Here is a 23,653-nt window from a genome sequence, read left to right on the forward strand (position 1 = left end):
TAAGATAAAAAAAAATCACCCTTAATTTTCTCAGTGTGTTAACATTTTGGTGTACATCTTTCTCAGTGGTGGTCAATGCATATATGTTTTTTCTTTAACGAAAATGAAATCAGATACATAATTATTTCCTCTTCTCTTTTATCTTAATACATTGTGAATTTTTCATGACAAATTATGTATGTATTTTAACAATATCATGTCTAATGGATAAATAATATGGATATATAATATTCCATTATGTGAATTTGCCATCATTTACTTAAATGATTTTCTGTAGTTTTCAATTTTTATAAAAGCTTTGCTATGAATATCATTGTAGTAGAATTTTTCTATGCAGCCTTAATTATTTCCTTAGGTTAAATTCTAAGAAGTAGAGTTATTCTATACATGTTAATATTTTTTGGTATACATAACTTAGAAAGTGAAAATCCCTTTCCCCAAGGACAGCCACTATTAAAGTGAATATTTGTCCAACTTTTTCCTGTATACTCTAATATAAAAAGCTGTATATTTGTGTAAAAATTACATATAGCTATATCTATCTTTTTATTTATTTTTTGAGATAGTCTCACTCTGTTGCCTGGGGTAGAGTGCCATGGTGTCAGCCAAGCTCACAGCAACCTCAAAGTCCTGGCCTCAAGCAATCCTTCCACCTCAGCCTCCCAAGTAGCTGAGACTACAGGCATGTGCCACCATGCCCGGCTAATTTTTTCTATATATTTTTAGTTGTCCAATTAATTTCTTTCTATTTTTAGTAAAGACGAGGTCTGCTCTTGCTCAGGCTGGTGTAGAACTCCTGACCTTGAGCCATCACCCTGCCTTGGCCTCCCAGAGTGCTAGGATTACAGGCATGAGCCACCGCACCGGCCTATATCTGTCTTTTTAAAAAGAAGAATTCATTGTCCCTTAACTGTAGCCAATTGCTTTTTTGCCGAATGTATTTTGCCTAAGGGACTTTGGTCCTCACTTTACACCACTATGAAAGAATTCTGTCTCTTTCTTTTTTTCTTTTTTTTTTTTGAGAGTGTTGCTTTGTTGCCCAGGCTAGAGTGAGTGCCATGGTATCAGCCTAGCTCACAGCAACCTCAATCTCCTGGGCTCAAGCAATCCTCCTGCCTCAGCCTCCCAAGTAGCTGGGACTACAGGCATGCGCCACCATGCCCGGCTAATTTTTTTCTATATATATTAATTGGCCAATTAATTTCTTTCTATTTATAGTAGAGACAGGGTCTCGCTCTTGCTCAGGCTGGTTTCGAACTCCTGACCTCAAGCAATCTGCCCGCCTTGGCCTCCCAGAGTTCTAGGATTACAGGCGTGAGCCACCTTGCCCGGCCTCTTTCTTTTAAGCTGTATGATGTGGAGTAATTTGTGCATTGTACATTCTTCTATTGAAGGATCTTTTGTTTTCTATTTTGTTTTGGTTTTTGCATACATCTTTGCTTGTTTGTTTTCTGTGTCATAAATTCCCATTTGTGGTAGAATTGCTGGGTCATTTAAGAATTGGCAGTATCTTATATGCTCATGTCATTTTTTATGTTTTCTGTTTTTTTATTCCTTTATTTACCTAATCTGGCATTGGTACCAGATTTTAATTACTATAGCTTTATAGTGTTATACTTTCATATCTGGAAATATAAAATGTTCTAATAAGTAGACCAGTGTACCTTTATATTTTTCAGATTACACCTCACAATTTAATTTTGTCTAGGTTTTTTTTTATAAGACAAGTATATATATTTTAAAATAGAATAATACATATTTTGAGAACTTTTAGTGCCTGGCAGTAATTCAGAACTCTAAAAGCACCTGTTAAGTTGCACAGTGAACAAACAATCTATTGAGCTGTGAGCTTTCTGGGAATTCTTGGAGCTACATTTCTGTCAAATATGTCTTTTAGTCTTTGGTTATTGATTGAAATATATTGGACTTGTACTCTCTTTGCTATCTTTTATTCTTTTTAAAGGAAACATGCTCTCTCTTTTACATTTCTGGGAATGTACTTATTTTAGTTGTCTCATACTATGCTATTTCTGCTTATTTTTATAGAGTTGCTATGTTTATGTATTATCTTTAGAGTTATTCATATATTTTTCTGACATTTAGAGTCTAATAAAGTTTAAAATATATCACAATAATTGTTATATTAAGTAACACTTTTGTGATTCAGCATTTAATTTTTATAGTTTCTTAATCTAGTTTTTGCTGGATTCAAGCAGATTTCTTTATGAGAAATCAGTAAACATTACAAAAGAATTTAAAAAATTATGCTTTGGTTTTTAAAGTGGAAATGTTTTTAGTCTTTTATAATGAAAAGCAATAATTTCTTTCGGAGACTGTCTTTTAAATTTAGCTGCTCATACCATTATTAAAATCCTTAAATGTTGATTCAGTACTATTCGTAACTGTGATACTATCTGTGAGCTAACTTTCTTTCTTGGAGCATACTCTCAAGTGAGATTTTCAAATGCTTGTATTGTTCTAGAAGAGTTAGTTTACCTTTGTAGTGAAAAAATCTCTCCCAAGAGTACTGTGTTCACTACTGGGATAAACACTAATCATAATAAATATAATAAATGGTAGTCAGTACCCAGGCAATTAAGACAGGACAGTTTTCCAAGACTAGCCTATCTTGGAGTTGAGCTGTCACCACAGCTAAGTTAGGCTCATTGCAAAGGTTTACCTTGCTTTGGATTATGGGTCTTCATCTATCAAAGTGAAAAACTATCTGTTTTCCTTCATGTGTTTTGTTTTGTTTTATTTTGTTTTTCACACATGGTATGCTTATAAACATTAACATCTCAACAGTGATTTTGTCTGTTGAGATTTACCATTTGACCAGATTGGAAATTTTATTCTTTGGTGCAAAACTTAAATGCTTTGTGAATGTACATGAAGTGGAGTCCTTTATCTCAGAATCATAGATGCAAACAAATGGAGAGTCACCCATGCTTGAGCATTAACTCAATATGACTTTAGACCTTTGGCCAAGCCTATGTGATTGCTTAGATACAGCCTTACCTACTCTCATTACCTACTTTGTTTTCTGAAGACTAATATTGCCATACAAAAACTTTAGATTCATTTAAATGAATATTCCATATAAGGAGGATATTTGATTTTTTTAAAGGAAGATATTTGATTTAAACTAAATATTATGTGAGATTATTATAAATGATTACAAAAATTAGAATGTATGTGATGTTTGTTTTAGATATTTTCATTTTCTTCTCATTATCTAAAATATTTCCCCCCTCACTAAGTATTGTGATAAATTAGTACCAATAAGACTTTAATTGGTAGTACAGCCCACTTGGTAGCAAGGTTTCTTTAATAGGTTTGTTAGAATATACATCTCCACTGTATGTAGAAGTTGGTTGGGAGATTTTATTTTTATGTTTTGTGCTCTAAAAGTAAGCTGCCCTTCAGGAAAGCATCATGTAATTTTTACTGGCCCTTTTAATAATTATTTTTCTATTCAAAGTACTAGTAATCCTTGACATCCTTTTAGTCACATTATTTTTTAGAAATTCATTATTTTTATTAAATAATAAATTGTCAAGGGAATAAATAATGCAAAAAAAGTACAAATAAAAAAAAAATACAGCCGGGCGTGGTGGCTCACGCCTGTAATCCTAGCACTTTGGGAGGCCGAGGCGGGTGGATTGCTCAAGGTCAGGAGTTCGAAACCAGCCTGAGCGAGACCCCGTCTCTACCAAAAATAGAAATAAATTAATTGACCAACTAAAAATATATATACAAAAAATGAGCTGGGCATGGTGGCGCATGCCTGTAGTCCCATCTACTTGGGAGGCTGAGGCAGTAGGATCGCTGAGCCCCGGAGATTGAGGTTGCTGTGAGCTAGGCTGACGCCATGGCACTCACTCTAGCCTGGGCAACAAAGTGAGACTCTGTCTCAAAAAAAAAAAATACAAATGAAACAAAAATAATGGTTATCAGTTTTCTATGTATCTTTATATACATTTCCTGTATAAATGTATTTGTATGCATGTATAGAAATAATTGGTTTTGTTTTTAGACCTGCTAAAATGCTAGTAAATAAAAATTCGATTCTTCAAAGTTAAATTTTGTCAAGTTTCCCCCATCTTTACCTCTGCTTCTCCCCTCACTCCTTTTCTTTTCATTACCACTCTTCTCCTTGAAAGGAGAGGAGTATAGTGTGGTGGGTCTCAACCATGGCTTGGCTGTACACTAAACTGGGGGGCTTTGAGAAATATCCACATTCTGACTTCACCATCCAGATTCTTAATTAATTGGTCATAATGATGCAAGGCATGTGGGAGGAGAACATGCTTTATATTAGCCTGAATATAAAAGCTTGCATGAGCTTCTGAGTTCAAGCATAGTTTGAGGGAAGGCAATGGTTTAATTCAAGGGCCATCTCCTCCCCCCCCCCATTTTCCTGCCTTCAAGAAGAAAGATATATATGCATACATAGGTCTTTGTAATCCCTCAAATTCTCTACGAAATGTACTGCCACAGACTTCTGATTTATTCCAGTATTAGTTCATCTACAGAGTTCGTAATACCTAAATGCTAAGGAAAATCAACATCATTTGTGCAGTGCAGATTAGATAGACAAAAAGGTGACTGATAAGACATTATGGAATTGTGGTTAGCCACACTGATGCTGGAGCCAAATTGCCTGGGATGTAATCCTGGTTCTGTAATTTATGTCTGTTAAGCTTGGATAAATTAGTGTTAGGCTTTCTACCTCATCTATAAAGTGGGGATGATAGTCCCCACCCCATAGGAATGTTGTCAGGATTAAAAATATTAATATATGTAAAGTACTCGAATAGTACTTTGTACATGGTAAGTATGCAATAAATAAGTTTCTGTTAATTTATTATTCCTTTTCTTATATCCTCTTTTCTAACATTTCTTACCCTTTTCTTGCCCATTTCTCCTGAAGTTAATACTTCCTCTGATAAACTAGAGCAAGGGTTGGCAAACTTTTTCTGTAGTGGGCCAGATAATAAATATTTTAGGTTTTTAGAGTCGTGTGGTCTCTTGAAATATTTAACTCTGCTGTTGTAGAGTGAAAGCAGCCATAGACCATGTGTAAACAAATGAGCATGGCTGTGCCCACTTTATTTATGGACTCTGAAAGTTAAATTCCAAATTATTTTCACATGTCACAAAGTATTATTTTCCTTTTTTGACTTTTTTAGAATATTTAATAATATAAAAGCCATACTTAGTTCATAGGCTGCACAAAAATAGGCAGTGGACTAGATTTGACCTGTGGGCCATAGTTTATTGACCCCTAAGTAGAGTAAAGGAGCCTGCACATTCTAACAACCATTTTAGACACCTTTTCTTTCTTGAACATGCCTTCATTCTTTAATTTCCCTATACTTTGGAGTAATCTAGAAAATTATTTTTCTGGCCTCAAGTTTAGAATTTAAAAATTCTACTTACAGCTTGGAACTTAAACTGTTTGTTAACACATGTGAAACAGTTGACTCTTTCCTCAACAGTGACATAAATAACTATATTTAGGGTTCTTTGCAAACAACACCACTGTGTTGTTTTATTCACTAGAGATTTTATCCTTTGGTGCAAAATTGAATTTAACTGTTTTCGAATGCATATGAAGCAGAGTCGTTTGTCTCAGACTCACAGCTGCAAACAGATGACAACCCATGCTTATCCTTAGCACCAGTATATAGTAGGTGTTTGTATTAGTCAGGGAAATGGACAGATACCTACAGAACTGGTAAGACAAATACATACACACACACATATTATATAAATAGATTTATTTCTAAGAATTGGCTTGCAGGATTGTGGGTGGCTGGCAAGTCCAAAATCTACAGGGCCAGTCTACAAGCTGCAAACTCTCCAACTGGAGCAGTCTTGCACAGAATATCTTCAGGGAAACCTCAGTTTTGGTTTTAAGGCCTTTCAATTCATTGAATGAGGCCTACCCACATTATTTAGGATAATCTCCTTTCCTTAAAGTCAACTGATTGTAGATATTAACCACATCTGCATAATACCTTCACAGAAATACCTAGATTCTTGTTTGTTTGAATAACTGTGTACTGTAGCCTAGCCCAGTTGACACAGCCATCACAGAGTTCAATAAATATTTGTCCGATAAAAGGATGAACAAATGGCTAAAACGGTTAATTTAAGCAGAAAAAATGTTACTTGAAGGATGTTGAATAACAGGATTTAAGTAAAAAAATGAGCAAGTAGGCCTTGGGGAGCTCTGAGAAGAACTAGGACAGTTTGCAGGGGTAGGACTTAGGTAGTCATAAGGAACAGTGTCTTTAGTGTGCTACAGTTTTAATGAATTAGCTCTAGCCATTTGCCATCCTCACATCATTCCACTCAAGATTTAGCTACATGGGAAACTCAGCTTCATTGGTCTACCTTGAGTTTGGGTCATATGTCTTGCTTACCCAGTAGAGGGTGAGACACCTTGATTGACATTCCCACCCAAACTGCATTCAGGGAGATAAAGATTGTTTGCCAACAGAAAGTCAGGATACTGTTACCAAAAGCAAGAAGAATAACAGATGTCCACTTTACCAACTCTTAATATCTGCCCACATAGAAGGACAGCTGGTAAAACTGACATGGATCAGGGACAGAATATGTAGAAGACTATAAGCCCTGATAATGAGCTTGGGCCTTATCCTCTAGAATAATGAATTGGAGGTGGGGGTCAATAGACCCCTTTGAAAATTTGAAATTTTTGGACCAAATTTTGGGCCACCTTCTCTCTCTAGAAAACTCTGTCTGTGCTTTTAAAAAGGCTTGTTTTGTTTTGTTTTGCAAAGCATTTCAAGGGGTTCTTATATCCCCTAAAATACATCCATGATTGGTCAGCAGAGGATCTAGTCTTTTAATCTGAAAGGTTAAGAACTCATAGGGAGAAGGTGGTATAAATTATTTAAGGTATTTAGGCAGAGGAACCACAATAGTTAAAGTGTGCATTTTAAGTGAATCATTTCGGCTTATATTGGAGGATGGATTTAAGGAGTGGAGGCTGAAGAATAATCAAAATATTACATCTCCCTCAGCTGTAGATAATTTGCACTCTCCTCATTCTCCTTAATCTCTTTGATTTCCTTTGGAGGAATTCAGTTAAGAGATGATGAGCATCTTAACACAGTGGACATAGGAATAAAAAGAATAAACAATCTAAAGAAATATTTAGGAGACATAATTCACAGAATCAGCTTGGCTATCAATGGTGTAATATTTGGGGAGCAGAGTCAAGTATGGGTTGTACATTTTTAGCTTGCTAGGAATTGCAGGGAGAAATACAGAAGGCAAGTAGAAGTATTGACCTTAAATGTGAGGAGGGACAGCCTTATACTTTGAGTAGGATTTGAGGGAAAAAGATGATAGTAACTGGACTTGAAGATTTATCAAGAGGGGAGGGAAGGAGAGAAGTGGAGCAAAAATTGGTCAAGGGATTGATATACACAGGTGAGATTTTAGACCAGGAATTTTTAGACCAGTAGCATATCTGTTACATAATGATATTTTCTCTAACAATGAAGAGAAATTTTAAGATTCATTCAGAGTTGATGTTTTATTGGCTGATTTGATGGTGAGACAACAGGAACACAAGGAATATAGATGTCTGAGCAAAGACTTACTCAGATAAAGATGGTGATGTTATAATTAACACTTTTATAGAGCCGGGCCCCTACTCTGGTGGGCACATATATATTAATACATATGCTGTATAGTTACTAATTCATTTACTCAATATAACCTTGTGAGGTAGGCACTGTTATCCCCATGATGAAACCGAGGCACAGAGAGTTTAAAACACTTGCCTAGGATTATAGAGCTAGTAAGTGGCAGAGCTGGGCTTTTGGGTTCCAAAGTCTGTGCTTTTAACTCCTAAACTACACTGATGATCACCCTTGGGGTCCAGGTTTAAGAGGAAAAGACAGGAGATGATAGGCTGGGAGAAGATGAAGGCCTGAAAGCGTTTGAAGTTTCATTGAGGTGGAAAACCTGTGCGATGGGATCTTTCCTCAAATTATCCATGCATACATGTTTATATCAGGTCAGGTGCTAAAAAAAAGGAAAATAGTTTAGACAATTACCAGTAATTCTTAATGACCAGGAGCATTTTTCATGAGTCATTTGCACTGCATAGTTCTTTTGCTCCCTTTTTGTATGGCAGAAGGCAGTAAGGAATTCTTGTAAAAGTAAACCTCCATTTCCTTTTATATGTTCCACCATCCCAGTTTTGACAGAACCCCTAGTAAATGGCCATATTTTTTTCTGTGCTTTCTCTTTTCTCTCATAAAATAACATGAATTTGTCAGGTATTTTAATTTTAGTATGTTTATATCTACTAGTATACCTCTGCCTGTGTAATAGGGGATCCCTGACAGAACTGTAATATTCTGTTCTTATTTGGAAAGAGAGTATGTGTCTTTCTATCTTTTTAAATTCTGTCAGTTTTCCTTTTCTTTTTTTTTTTAACTTGATATACAATTTGTAAATAAAATTTCAGCAAATGCAGACAGAGGGAATAAAAAATGAAAGCATCCATCAAAGTGGAATGCATCCATCTCAGTATAGAACTAATTAAATTTGGCTTTTTCCAAGTTTTTGTTACCCAAAGGTAGCATTAATCAAACTAATACTTTGAGAAAAGGAATTATAATCTTTTTCGTATTAAATTTGGGTAATTGGTTATATTTTCCTTTGTTTCTCACTGTCTCATATCCTTAGTAGATAAATATAATAGATATTTGTCATTATATTAGAGACCATTAAAATACTGCTTTTTCTCTAACTAGATATTGAGGTAAGGCTTGATGTTTGTTGTGCTCAGTATGCCTTACAGATTGATACTTCAATCTGATATTTCAATTATCTGTTTCTTGTCAGTGTAACACATTGTTAGAATCAGGGCTCTAGATCTAATACATGTTAGGATTATACCTTTTAGAAAATGGATCATAATATTTAATTGTTCCTTCTTTTGAACCCGGAACCTCAAGGCTTTTAGTAATACTTAAGGTGTCTCCTGTGTTCGGGTAGTTTTTGATTTGACTGCAAATACATTTTTCCAATAACATTCTTAGTCCAAATCTAGGCCCTAAAGCAAGCTGTCTTTACTCTTGTAGAGAATTTTAGCACTTATTTTTTTATTGGTTGGTATCTTTTAACTAAAGTGATGTTATTTATATTGGTAAGGTGTTAAATAGTAACAACAAAAGATTGTAGTAACTCATTTTTGAAGACTCTTGAGAATTATGTGAGTCCAAAGTATTAGATTTAAGTGTAACATTAAGAGGTAGTCATTTCAAAATTCATTTATATGTAGCATTTTTCAAATTTCATTGATTGTATATGCTGTCATGCTGATACTTTCATACATGCTGAAGAGTTAAGATAGGTCAAGATAATGAGAAATTTCTCCTTATCAATATGAATGTTACAGATAACATTATCAGTCTTTCAGGTTCATACTATATTGAGAATTCTACTCTTTGGTGAAAATAGCTGGTATAGATGATGTTTATCACTATTAATTCTACATAGAAATTCCTCTATAATCATTATTTCAGGTGTATTATAACAAAATCACTGTTAAACTGTAATATCTCTTCTTTTTAGTTGAGAGTTTTTTCATGGAAATTTTAACATTTTAAGGATTGCTCGCATACTCCCACATTTTATTTTTATAATTTTAATTATTTCTTTTATTAAATGTTATTTATTTTATTGCTCTTTTAATATCCTTAAATGTTTGCATGTTTGTGACCCTTGGTCGCTGCCCTTCAACATATTGATGTCATATGCAAGGTTTTGTTTTCTATATCCCTATACAATTCTTTAGATAAAAGAAAGTTACATACAATTCTGACATAACTTTTATAAAATAGAATTAGATACTATTATCAAGCAGATATTTTCCAGAATTTATTTTCTTTTCCAGTCAAAAATTTTTCCTGCAGAAATGTTATACTCAAAGTAATAAAGTATTGTAAAGCTTTGATCAGAATTGCATTTTCAAGGAGACTGTTGTAATATATTGGTTTCTGCAAACAGTCCCTCATTATTTACCAGACCTTGCATTGATGTATACATAAATAATCATGGGAGATGGGAAAGTGGAGGTAGGAGTAGTTGGTTATAACGATGGAAAGTGGGCAGAGCTGGATGATTCCACATATTTTCCAGTTCTGTTTCTACCAATAAACAATATTTCAAATATTTAATGTACTTCTACTCTGCAGCAAGTACTGTAGCACATTTCCAACCACAATGACTGCAGACTTAAAAGTCATTGGATTGTGCTTACTTAAAAGAATTCAGACACTGTGAACAAAGAAACAAGGCTTATTTTGAACTTTAAAAATTTAGGTAGAAGTGGTTATTAGAATGAGTACATATAAGAAGTATTATCTCAACCCTTCATCCATCACCATATTTGTCATTGGCCTTCTGTCAGTGGTCTTCTGGTTATTAACTAGTTTTCATCAGTTCCCCAGTAGTTGGATATAGAAAGAAAATGAAATAGAAGCACACATCTGGCAATTTTGCCTTTTTCTTGGGTTTTGTTTTTGTTTTGCTTTTACTATGGAAAATGAAATCTGATGAACACACAATTTAGCCAGTATATAGGAAAGACAGCGTAGAGTTTAAGAGTATGAACACTGGGGTCTTGTTGCCTGAATTCTGATCCCAGCTACACAGATGAGCATCTGTGTCCTTTGGATAAGATGCTTTTCTTAGACTCATTTGCTTTAGCTATAAATTATGAATGATAATAATATTAATAGTATCCCTACCTGTGGTCATGAAAATCAAACATTATAGTCCATATAAGGTACTCAGCATGGAATATTAGACATTATTGCTTTATTATTCCTTTCTTTTGCTGTTGATGATCAGAACTTTACTACTGATTCTGACTTAATTTTTGAGGTTACTGTTTGATTTCCATAGAATTTTTAATAGCAGGTTAGTATTTAAAGGAATATTTAATACATTATTCCTTTTAGCTGGGATAAGCTAAAGGTGCACAAGAACGAACGTTTTCTTAGATTCCTAAGACCTGGGGAACCGGTCTGAATGCTTTTATGCACTTGGTTAACCTTTATGCCATTCAGAGTATGAGACCAATTTGGGCTGATTTCCATTCCTCTGGTGGTAAGGCTCAAAGAATCACCACACTGTTCATTGATGTCATTAGGACTATAGGAAAAATACTTGTTGTAACTATGAAGACCCAGAGATTTCTCGTTTATACTTATTTTAATAGTGAAAACTTGGATTGGGTTTATAATTCTTCTAACACTATATATGAATAATATTTGTAGGGTGCTCTTTACAAACTTTGTCTCATTTGATCTTCACAATTCTGTGAAAAAAGATAGGACAGTTGGTATCACTCCTACTTTTGAAGATGAGAAATATGGGTTTCAAAGAAATTAATTTACTTCCCCAGAAATAAATAGTTATGTTTGCTATCTTACATTAGTTTTCATTCTACTACATCAAAGAGTTTCTGTGTAGAATCACTTCTTCTATATGATCTACTTTATAATTTCCAGAATATAAAATTCAGATTGTTGAAATTGCTATTTTTTTCACATTTGTCAGAATGTCAGAAATATACCTTTTTTTTTTTTTTTTTTTTTTTTTTTTTTTACAATAGACTTAATTCTTTTTAGAGCAGTTTGATTCACAGCAAAATTGAGCGGAAGGTACCAAGGTTTCCCATATACTCCTGCACCCCCCAACATGCACAGCCCCCTCTATTCTCAATTCCCCAACAAGCTGTTACTGATAAACATACATTGACACATTATCACTTAGAGTCTACAGTTTACATTATGTTCATTCTTAATGCTGTACATTCTATGGGTTTGGACAAATGTATAATGACATGTATCCACATTACAATTTCATATAAAGTAGTTTCATACCCTAAAAATCCTCTGTGCTCCTACCTTTTTATTTCTTTGTTTTGGGTATATATCAAATAAGAGGAACAGATAGCAAGTTCTGCCACACTGTATTACTATAATTTTAAATTATTTGTAGCTTTGGGATTTAGAAATATTTGATTCAGAAGTATGTCCTCCAAATACATCTGATGCTAGAAAGTTATTCTAATAAGTTATGATTATACTTTTGATTCACAGGGTAACATGAAAGATTCTTTCTCTGGTTCTTACAAAATTCTTAAGCTGTACAATTTCAAAAAGAAAAATGACTTTGTACTTGTAGTAATCATTTTTAAAATTAGTATACTTTCTTTTGTGTAATGCCTGTAGGGATGGATATGGATATGTGTGTGTGTGTGTATATTTAATTGAGGACATTCTTTGTGCAAGAAGTTTAGTTCAAGTATTTTTAGAATTTCTGTTCTTGTATTCATGGGCCCTGTGCAAATCTCTGTGAGGGACTACAAATAGTCCTTACCCTGCTTTCAGCAAAGTTGACATTAATAGAGAAGGCAAGGCTAATTATGAAACAATTAGACCAAACTACGGTTCAAGGCCTGTTTTGTGTGGTCCTCAAACTAAGTATAGCTTTTGCTTTTTAAAGGGTTGTTTTTTGAAAAAAAAACATAAAACAAGTCAACATAAATCATGTGTGGTTCACAAAGCATAAATTATTACTTGGCCCTTTATAGAGATGTTTGCTTTGGGAGGCCCAGGCAGGAGGATTACTTGAGGCCAGGAGTTTGAGACTAGTCTGGGCAACATAGCAAGACCCCAATCTCTACAAAAAATTAAAAAAATTAGTAGGACATGGTGTGTGCCTGTAGTCCTAGCTACTCAGGAGGCTGAGACAGGAGGATCACTTAATCCCAGAAGTTTGAGGCTGCAGTGAGCTATGACCATGCCTTTGCATTCCAGTATTGGCAAGAAAGTGAGACCCTGTCTCTAAAAAAATAATAATAAATTTAAAAAAAAAGAAAATAATTGCTGTTATTAATTAGAGGAATATATATCACATAAAATAAAATGTAACCAGAAACCTTAGGGAAATATAAATCAAACCACAGTGAGAAACCACTTCACACCTACTAGATGTCTATAATAATTATTTTTTTTAAAAGATAATAAGTGTTGGCAGGATGTGGAGAGATTGGAACTCTCATGCATTGCTGATGGGAATATAAAATGGTACAGCTGCTATGGAAAACAGTTTGACAGTTCCACAGAAAGTTAAACATAGAATTACCATATGACCCAGCAGTTCTAGTTATATACCCAAGAGAATTGGAAACATATATTTACATAAAAACTTGTACACAAATTTTCATAACAATAAACAAAAAGTGGAAACAACATAAAAAGTGGCAACAACGTAAATGTCGCTCAGCTGATGAGTGGAGAAACAAAATAGCATGTCCATATAGTGGAATATTATTCAGCCACAAAAATGTAATGAAGTACTGACACATACTGCAACACAAATTAACCTTGAAAATATTGTACTATTAAATAAAAGAAGCTAGACACAAAAGGCTACATATCATGATTCCATCCATGTGAAATGTGCAGAAAAGGTGAATCTGTAGAGACAGAAAGTAGATTAATGGTTGCTTGAAGCTGTGAGGAGAGGGAAATGGGCAGTGACTGCTAATGGATGCGGGATTTTTTTAAGGTGACAAAAATATTCTGAAATTAAATAGTGGTGATTGTTATACATTCTTGTCAATATAGTTTTAGAAACCACTGAAGAATATACTTTAAAATGGTGAATTTTATGGTATGTGAATTATATCTCAACAAAAGAAAATGGAAACAGAGATGAGTTAAAAAAAAAAAAAGTAATGAGAGGTCAGGGAAACAAGAGAAAATTATAGGCATGAATTAATGGATATGACTCTGAAGGTGGGGCTTCAAATGCACCTCAAAGGGAAGAGAAGATTTGGATTGTTAAAGGAAGCAGTTATAACATTATAGGTCCTAGGAAAGGGTAACCAAGATATTATTGTTTGACAGAAGTGGCAAGATATAAGAAGAAGAAAGACAAGTGTCTCTTGTTTTCATGGGGCTTCTAAACTGGCATATTAACTAATTTGGCCTGCTAAGGATTACACTTTGCACTATTATTTTTTTTTTTCTTATTCATTTGTTCATTCTTTTTTTTTTTTTTTTTTTTTTTTTTGAGACAGGGTCTCTCTCTGTTGCCCAGGCTTGAGTGCAGTGGCACAATCATAGCGCTATCACTGCAGCCTCGAACTGCTGTGCACAAATGATCCTCCCACCTCAGCCTCCTGAGTAGCTGGGACTACAGGCGCATGCCACTGCACCTAGCCTGCACTATTATTTTCATTGAATAAATTGTATATTCTTCTAACCTGAGGAAAGAATGTTTTTATTCTAGCCAGAAAGCAACAACCTAAGGGGCTCTCTGCCATTTTACTTTTAACAGGATTTTATAAGGCTTTCAGTTCACAGCATAAGCTTTGAGGAATTTGCTCCCATCTTTTTATTATTCTTCAGTCTATTTTAAATCATACAAAGTGTCCATCAGGTTTTGTTATTTAAAACAAATCCTTAATACTGTTCCTTATACTTGCCACTTTATTAAGTTATTTCATGTATATCATCTTATTTAATTCTTTCACCACACCTGAGGTAGATGATGGTATCATTCCCATTTTAAAGACCATATAATAGAGTGATTAGGAGCGAGGATGGGGGCGCTGGAGACAGAATACATAAGTTCAAGTCCTGGCTCTGCTATTTACTAGTTGTGTGGGGGTGTTTTTTGTTTTTTTTAATTCTTGTTACTGCAGTTTTTAAAATTGATTTTTACTTATTATGAGTACATAATATTTATGTATATTTATAGGGTACATTTGACGTTTTGAGACAGGTATACAATGTGAGTTAATAAATCAGGGCAATTGAAGTATCCTTCATCTCTGGCAATTATCATTTCTTTGCGTTAGGAACGTTCCAATTGCACTCTTTTGGTTATTTTAAATTATACCCTAACTTATTGATTATAATCACTTTGTTGTGCTATCAAATATTGGTCATTCTAATTAAATTTTTGCACTCATTAACCATCTCCACTTTATCCCCCCTTCCCTGCTACGCTTCCCAAGCGAGTAACTATCATTCTACTTTCTGTCTCCATAAGATCATTTGTTTTTAATATTTAGCTCCCACATATGAGTGAGAACATGTGAGATTTGTCTTTCTGTGCTTGCCTTATTTCACTTAACAAAATGTTCTCTGGTTTTATTCGTGTTGTTGCAAATGGCAGGATTTCAGTCTTTTTGTGGAATATAACATTCCATTGTATATATGTACCACAATTTCTTTATCCATTCATCTGTCGATGGACACTTAGGTTGATTCCAAATCTTAGCTATTGTTAATAGTGTTGCAGTAAACATGGTAGTGCAGATGTCTTTTCAATATACTTTACTACCTTCTTTTGGATATGTACCTAGCAGTAGGGTTGCTGGGTCATATGGTAGTTCTATTTTTAGTTTTTTGAGGAACTTCCATGCTGTTCTCTATAGTAGTTGCCCTAATTTACAGTCCCACCAACAGTGTATGAGGGTTCCCCTTTCTCCACATCTTCACCAACATTTGTTATTGCCTGAATTTTTGATAAAAAACATTTTAACTGGAGTGAGGCGATAATCTCATTGTACTTTTGATTTGCATTTCTCTGATGACTAATAATGCTGAGCATTTTTCATATACCTGTTGGCCATTTGTATGTCTTTTGAGAAATGTCTGTTCAGATCCTTTGCCCATTTTTTAATCAGATTATTTGACTTTTTCCTATTCGGTTGTTGGAGCTCCTTACGTATATTGGTTATTAATCCCTTGTCAGATGTGTGGTTTAACAAATATTTTCTCCCGTTCTGTGGGTTGTCTCTTCACTTCGTTGATTGTTTCCTTTGCTGTGCAGAAGCTTTTTAGTTTGGTGTGATCCCATTTGTCTGATTTTGCTTCGGTTGCCTGTTTTGGGAGTATTACTCTGGAAGCCCTTGCCCAGACCAATGTCCTAAAGCATTTCCCCTATGTTTTCTTTTAATAATTTCATAGTTTCAGGTCCTAGATTTAAGTCTTTAATCCATTTGATTTGATTGTGTGTGAGTTTTGTTGAGTTATTTTACCTCTTGTGTAAAGTGATTATAATAGAGTTGTTTTAAATAAGTTGACTTAAAGTAAAATTGTTAGAACCATGCTTGACACATAGTAAGTCCTTAGTAAGTGTTAAAAAAAAAACTGTTACTATTATTTATGGATCATGAGAATTGAAAGGTTAAGAAGTCCAAAGTCTTCCAGCTAATAACTGTTAGAGCCAGCACTTGAACACAGGTGTTCTGAATCCACGTCTTATTTGCTAATTTATCTAGTTGCCTTTACCAGATTTTGTTATATACTTATTTACTTGACATAAAATTATTAGCCTTATAAGCTTTCATTTAAATGTACAATAGGTCATAGACCAGGTATTAATAGCAAAAGAGACTTTCTAACTTCCTTACAACAGAACCCTCATTCTTAAACGTATTCTTTTGCTTGAATCTAGTGATGCCCAATCCTTAGCAGTTATAAACCAAAATTGTAAACTTTGAAGGGAAAATAACAAAGGGAGACATAGATTTAATAAAATTAATTTAGCAAAAATTAAGTTGAGTATGATAAACAACTGAAAGCCAGCAATGGGGGGGGGTTGTACTTTGAATAATCAATCAGAAAGGTTATTATTAAGTAGAGCAGACTGCCTGATAGGAAAAACAGCTTTTTTTGAAGACAAATGAGTAAGAATTGGCAATTCACAAAAGAAACACGTGACTGATAAATATTTGAAAGACTGTTTAACCTCATCAGTTAATCAAAGAAACTTAGAATAATAAAGTTTTGATAATACAGTTAACAAAATAAGAACATTTAAATTGAAACTCTTCGCAGTTAGAGATATGATAAAATGGGGCCCACGCTGATTCCTGATGGGAATGTAAATTGGTGAAACCATCTGCGTGAAGAGCCTTAAAAATATTTTTGACTTTGGATCTAGTAATGTCCATCTGAGAATATAACCCAAAGAAAAAATGATAACTGTGGATAAAAATGTATATACAAAGATTCATTGCGGCATATTCTATAATAACAGAGAACATTTGGACATGCCCAGCAAGAGGGATAGTTAAATTATTGTACATTTATTACAATATTATTTGTTAAATAGTTATGAAAAACTCCAGTGACCTCAGAATAGGATGATGAGGTAGTGTTGGGGGGAGGGTGACAAGATTCAGAATTACAACACAATAACCTCTAGTGTCAAGCAGAGAACCTAGTCTTGAGAGCAGTTCTTTCTGGACAGATATTTTACTGAGTAGCTCTTAAATGTTTGATTTACTGAGTTTCTACCTACTATAATATAAAAATAAAATTAACAAAACCCCTTTTGAACACAAATTCCTCTTTCTCTTGTAGTGGTGACCACCCCATTTCCCTATTCCTCCTTCAAGCAAATGCCTCAAAAAAAATTATCTATAATGCTATGTCCAATTTCTTACTTCTCAATATTTCCTGAACCAGTCAGGCTTTTGTCCTTGGGGTTATACCACTGAAATTATTTTATCAAGTCTCCAGTGACCTCCAGTGGTCAGTTCTCAGTGTCATCATACTTTACTTATCAGCAGCACTTGACAGTTGATCACTTTACCCTTCTTTGAAATATTTTCTTCTCTTTTTTCCAAGAAATCAGACACATGGTTTTCCACCTACTTCACTGGTTGCTTTCTTTCCTCCTCTGATGGCGGCTCTACCTCTTTTTTTTGCAGGGGAGGTTAATGTGGTGAATCACATTGGGTTTTTTTATTATTATGGTAAAATATGCAGACTTATAAACACTGTATACTTGAACTACACTAAATTTGAAAAAAAAAATTTCTTCATTAATAAGTTAACCTTAGCTTATTGTAACTCTTTTTACTTTATAAACTTTAAAGTTTTTTGACTTTTGTAGCTTAAAACACAAATACATTGTACAGCTATGCAAAAATACTTTATTTATATCCTTATTCTGTAAGCTTTTCTCTGTTTTAAAAATTTTTTTTTACTTTTTAACTTTTTTAAAAAAGAAAACACAAACTTACACTTTAGACCTGCACAGCGTCAGGATCATCAAGATGTCACTAGACGGTAGGAATTTTTCAGCTCCTTTATAATCTTAGGGGACTACAGTCGAATATGTGGTCCATTGTTGGCCAAAACAGCATTATGCCATGCATGACTGTATTCTGTAATTATTAATTAGATACAGTTGAATGATGGTGCTATTTAGTTCAACTACAACCTTACTGATTTTTTGCCTGTTAATTACTGACAGCGGGGTGTTGAAGTCTATAGCTGTAATAATGGGTTCATCTGTCTCTCCTTGCAGTTCTATCAGTTTTTGCCTCACATATTTTGACACTCTGTTGTTAGTTGCATATACATTAAGAATCACGTGTCTTCTTGGAGATTGACCCTTTTATTGTTATGCAATGACCCTCATATACCTTATTTCCCATACTCTTAAGTCTACTTTGTCTAAAATTAGTATAATTATTCCAGCTTTCTTTTGATTAGTGCTAGTATGATTTATCTTTCTTCATGCCTTTACTTTTAATCTGTTTGTGTACACTAATCCCTTCTTGCCCATGGGAGATATGTTTCAAGACCCCAGTGGATGCCAGAAACCACAGATAGTGCTGAGCCCTGTATACAAGGGCTGCCTGGAAAGTATCCAGTCATGTAATATGAAAAATGACATTAACAATGGCTAGATACTTTCCAGACAGCTCTTGTATACTATGGTTTTTCCTATACATGCATACCTATGATAAACTTTAATTTATAAATTAGGCATAGTAAGAGATTGACAACAACAGTAATAAGATAGAATAGCTATAACAATATACTATAATAAACATTATGGGAATGTGATTTCTCTCTCTACCGTAATATTTTCAGACCATGGTTGTGGATAACTGAAACTGTAAAAAGTGAAATCTTGGATGGGGAGGGTACTTATTTATATCTGAAGTGGATTTCTTATAGAAAATGTATAGTTGGTTCCTATTATTTTAACCCATTCTGACTCTCTCTTTGAATTGCTGTTGGATTAATATCTACCATATTGTTTACTGTTTTCTATTCATTGCCCTTGTTTCTTTTTTTAATCTTCTCTTTTTCTGCCTTCTGGTTTAAATGGAGCATTTCATGTTTTTATTTTTTCTCCTCTGTTACCATATTGATTATAATTCTTTTTTTTTTTTACTTTCTGTAGTGCTTGCCCTTGAATTTACAGTATACATTTATAACCAGTCCAAGTCCACTTTTATATAACTTCATAAGTAGTACAAGTACCTTATAACAGAATATTTCCAATTCCTTACACGATTCCCTTATAACTGTGGTCCCCAAGCCACAGAGCGTGGACCAGTACTGGTCTGTGGCCTATTAGGGTCTGGGCCACAGAGCTCCAATGCCCCCTCCCCCAAGTCATAGGAAAAATTGTCTTCCCTGAAACTTAGGAAGGGGGTTGGTGGTGTACAGCAGGAGGTGAGCAAGCGAGCCGAGCTTCATCTGTCATCTGTATTTACAGCCATTCCCCTTCCCAATGCTGGCATCGCTGCCTGAGCTCTGCCCCATCTTCCCCCGGGTCCTTGGAAAAATTGTCTTCCATGAAACTGGTCCGTGATGCCAGAAAGTTTGGGGACTGCTGCCTTATAACATTGCTATCATTTATTTCACTTACCTACAACCTATAATCACCTAATACATTGTTGTTACTATTTTGAACAAACCGTTATCTGTTTGATCAGTGAATGACAAGAAAAGTAAAGTTTCTGACCTAAGTCATTTTCCTTCTTTCTAAAGAACTTTTCATATTTCTTGCAAGGAAGTTCTAGCAACAAATTCCCTTGATTTTTTTTTTTTTTTTTTTTTTTTTTGAGACAAAGTCTCACTCTGTTGCCTGGGCTAGAGTGCCGTGGCATCCACCTAGCTCACAGCAACCTCAAACTCCTGGGCTCAAGCAATCCTACTGCCTCAGCCTTCTGAGTGGCTGGGACTACAGGCATGCGCCACCATGTCTGGCTAATTTTTTATTTTTTTTTTTTTTGAGACAGAGTCTCACTTTGTTGTCCAGGCTAGAGTGAGTGCCGTGGCGTCAGCCTAGCTCACAGCAACCTCAAACTCCTGGGCTCAAGCGATCCTCCTGCCTCAGCCTCCCGAGTAGCTGGGACTACAGGCATGCGCCACCATGCCCGGCTAATTTTTATATATATATATATCAGTTGGCCAATTAATTTCTTTCTATTTATAGTAGAGACGGGGTCTCGCTCTTGCTCAGGCTGGTTTTGAACTCCTGACCTTGAGCAATCCGCCTGCCTCGGCCTCCCAAGAGCTAGGATTACAGGCGTGAGCCACAGCGCCCGGCCGTAATTTTTTATATGTGTTATTTTTTAGTTTTCCAGCTAATTTATTTCTATTTTTTAGTGGAAGATGGGGTCTCACTCTTGCTCAGCCTGGTCTCGAACTCCTGAGTTCAAACAATCCTCCCACCTTGGCCTCCCAGAGTGCTAGGATTAGGGGTGTGAGCCACAACACCCAGCCCCTTGATTTTTGTTTGTCTGAGAAAGTCTGTATTTTGAAGGGTAATTATGCTGGATCTTAAAACACTTTAAATATTTCACTCCACTCTCATCTTGCTTGCCTAGTTTCTGAAGAGAGCCTATTATAATTCTTTTCCTTGTTCCTCTATAGGTAACATGGTTTTTTCCCTACTGACTTATTTCAACATTTTCTCTTTGATTTTCTGCAGTTTGAATATATGGCTAGGTGTAGATATGTTGGTATTTTATCCTGCTTGGTGTTCTCTGGATTTCCTGGGTCTGTGGTTTGGTGTCTGTCCTCTGTTTATTTTTTTAATAGTCTTTTTACTCCCAGTGCCTCTGGCTGTTTAGCCCTGTCTTCAAAATGTATCTGGAAGCTAATTCTTACTACCTCCTCTGCTACTGCTTTGGTCTATGTTCCAATCTCTTGGATTATTTCAGTTGCCTTCCAGTTGTTCTTCCTGCCTTAGTCCTTAACCTCTTTCATAGCCAGAGAGATCTTTTTAAAATTTCAGTGGAAACTCAGCTCAAAACTGTCCAGTGGCTTCCCCTGTCATACTAAGTAAAAGCCAAAGTCTTTACCAAGGTCTAAAAGCCTGTATTTAGCTCTCTGTTTCACCTCTTACCTTATTTACTACTAATCACACCCTCATTGCCTTCCAGCTTCAGTGCCCTCCTTGTTCCTTATAGAAGTCACCAGGAGTATCAAGATTTTTCTACTTCCATCAAATGTCTGCATAACTGTTCTCTAACTTCCTATCACCTTTAGCTATTTGCTCAAACCTACATGCCCTTTGTACTCCCTATTCCCCTTCCCTGCTTTGTTTTTCTCTGAAACACTTGACCAACTCACTTCTCTCTTTGGCAGGAGAAAGCATGGCACATTGGAGAAAATGAAAAGAAAGCCAGTTGGCTGGAGCATTGAGAACGAGAGGGAGAATGTTATGAGATGAGCTGGAGTGAGAGTTAGGGACCAAACTATGCAGACCTTTGTATGCCATGTTAACATTTTTGGTCTTTATCTTTAAGGGTAATGGGAAATCACTGAAGTATCTGAAGTGAAGGAATTGAGGAGGAGGTCACTAATGTGATGAAATTTGTCATTTTGTAAAGAACTTTCTAGCTTCCTTGTAAAGGGTAGATTTAAGCAGGGAAAGATTGGATGTGAGATCAGATAAGAGGCCATTGCAGAGACCCAGGCATAAACTGATTGCAGCTTATTTAGTCTTACTAGGTTTGATGGCCATACAAAAAGAATCTTTGGAACTGTTTGATTCTTTGAAGATATCCATTTATATACATCTGTGGTCAGTAATTCATAATTCCTGATTGCCAGATTAAGATTTCCAATTTAATTTATAGGATCTCCTTTGGGTTCCATTATGAGAAAGTAAAATGGCTTACCCAATATAATTTTTCTTCAAAATAAATCCTAGAAATCCTATATGTCAAATAGTCACATATCTTTTGTATATTTCTTAGCATTCCACATAAAATCAAAGATTCCAGGTTCATTTTTCTTTTTTAATGGCCATTTCTAAAACCTATTCAAATCAATTCATGTTTCATGAATATAAGGCTTTAACTCATTTTCTTACTGTTTTTCCCAATCTTTTCTCATCTCAAAAAATTAATAAATTGATTAGTACTATGATTGTTCTTTAACAGGATATTTTCAAGACAAAGGTGTCTATGTCTAGTGTTACTTCTCTTCACAAAGCCAATAACTTCTGGGAACAGGAACTTGTATAGAACTGTAGTACTTAAAGAAAAGAAAATGAACAGTACTCTGGCCATGCTAAAGTAACTTTGAAACTCTTAAAGCAAACAGGTTAGTAAACTGAGATCCTAATAGTAGTTTTCTAATGTGGCCATGTTTTTATCAACTGAAACATTGATCTTCTCTTTTTGATTTAGTTTGAGAGGGAAAAAACCATTTAATTTCTGTACTTGTGTTGTATTGTTTAATTATCAGAAACCAGTTAGGTGTCTTAGTCTAGCTTTGTTTTGTTAATAAGGAAAATGGATATTAATAAGAGTAAATGACTTACCTAGGCTAATGCAACTTAATAGAGCCTAGTGTGGGACCCAGATATTCCTGCAGAAGGCTCTTTCCTTTTGGTCAGGAATCATTAATTTGGATTCTTTAATCTCTAACAGCTCCTTCATCTCCCCCAATGTGTGATATGCTTTTCAAAGAACTGTGGATCCTTCTATTAAGAATCAGTAAATTTGATCATGCTGCTTCCTGATTTGAGGTTCCTAACCTGACAGTGCTATCCATTCTTATCTTACATTACTTTTCCAAAATTATTCTCAAAATACCAATAATACTGTAGTTACAATAGTAAAGTAGTGATAGTAGTAGTTTTTTTTTTAATAGACAATATTTGCCAGGCAGTCTGCCAAGTGCCATATTACTAAGTGCCATACATGCATTATCTCATTTAGTGCTCACAACAATGTTGCTGAACTGTGTCCCTTACTTTAAGATTAACCCTCTATCTAAAGGCCCAGTCTCATTCTCATCAGATTGTAAAAAGTTGTCTGGATTATTGAACTACTGAATATAGTGGAAAAGTCCGTAGGCAGTAGTGTTAGACAAAAATCTAGCTTTGAATCCAAGTTCAGCCATTTCTTTCTTTTATTCAGTCCTATTCTGGGCACTAGGAATAGCATCTTTATCTACATTTTGAGAAGAAGATAATAATGTTTGCCTTGAAGGATTGCTAAAGATTAAGAGACATTGTAACAGGCACTTAAAAAAAAATGTTTGTTTCCTCCCAACTCCCTGCTCCAGTTTCTTTTCTTGTTTTTTTTTTGAGACAGAGTCTCACTTTGTTGCCCGGGCTAGAGTGAGTGCCGAGGCATCAGCCTAGCTCACAGCAACCTCAAACTCCTGGGCTCAGGCAATCCTGCTGCCTCAGCCTCCTGAGTAGCTGGGACTACAGGCATGCGCCACCATGCCCGGCTAATTTTTTCTATATATATTAGTTGGCCAATTAATTTCTTTCTATTTATAGTAGAGAC

The 23,653-nt window shown here is 35.0% G+C and overlaps 1 protein-coding gene across 3 annotated transcripts in view; it reads left to right on the forward strand.

Annotated features, from left to right (window-relative positions):
* The window catches only part of RAP1A (RAP1A, member of RAS oncogene family), a 91,917-nt gene that overhangs the window by 17,808 nt on the left and 50,456 nt on the right, over positions 1-23,653 (forward strand). The gene's annotated exons all lie outside the window — the stretch shown is intronic.

This window comes from Microcebus murinus, chromosome 2 (assembly GCF_040939455.1).
Source record: "Microcebus murinus isolate Inina chromosome 2, M.murinus_Inina_mat1.0, whole genome shotgun sequence".
NCBI classification, from domain to species: Eukaryota; Metazoa; Chordata; class Mammalia; order Primates; family Cheirogaleidae; genus Microcebus; species Microcebus murinus.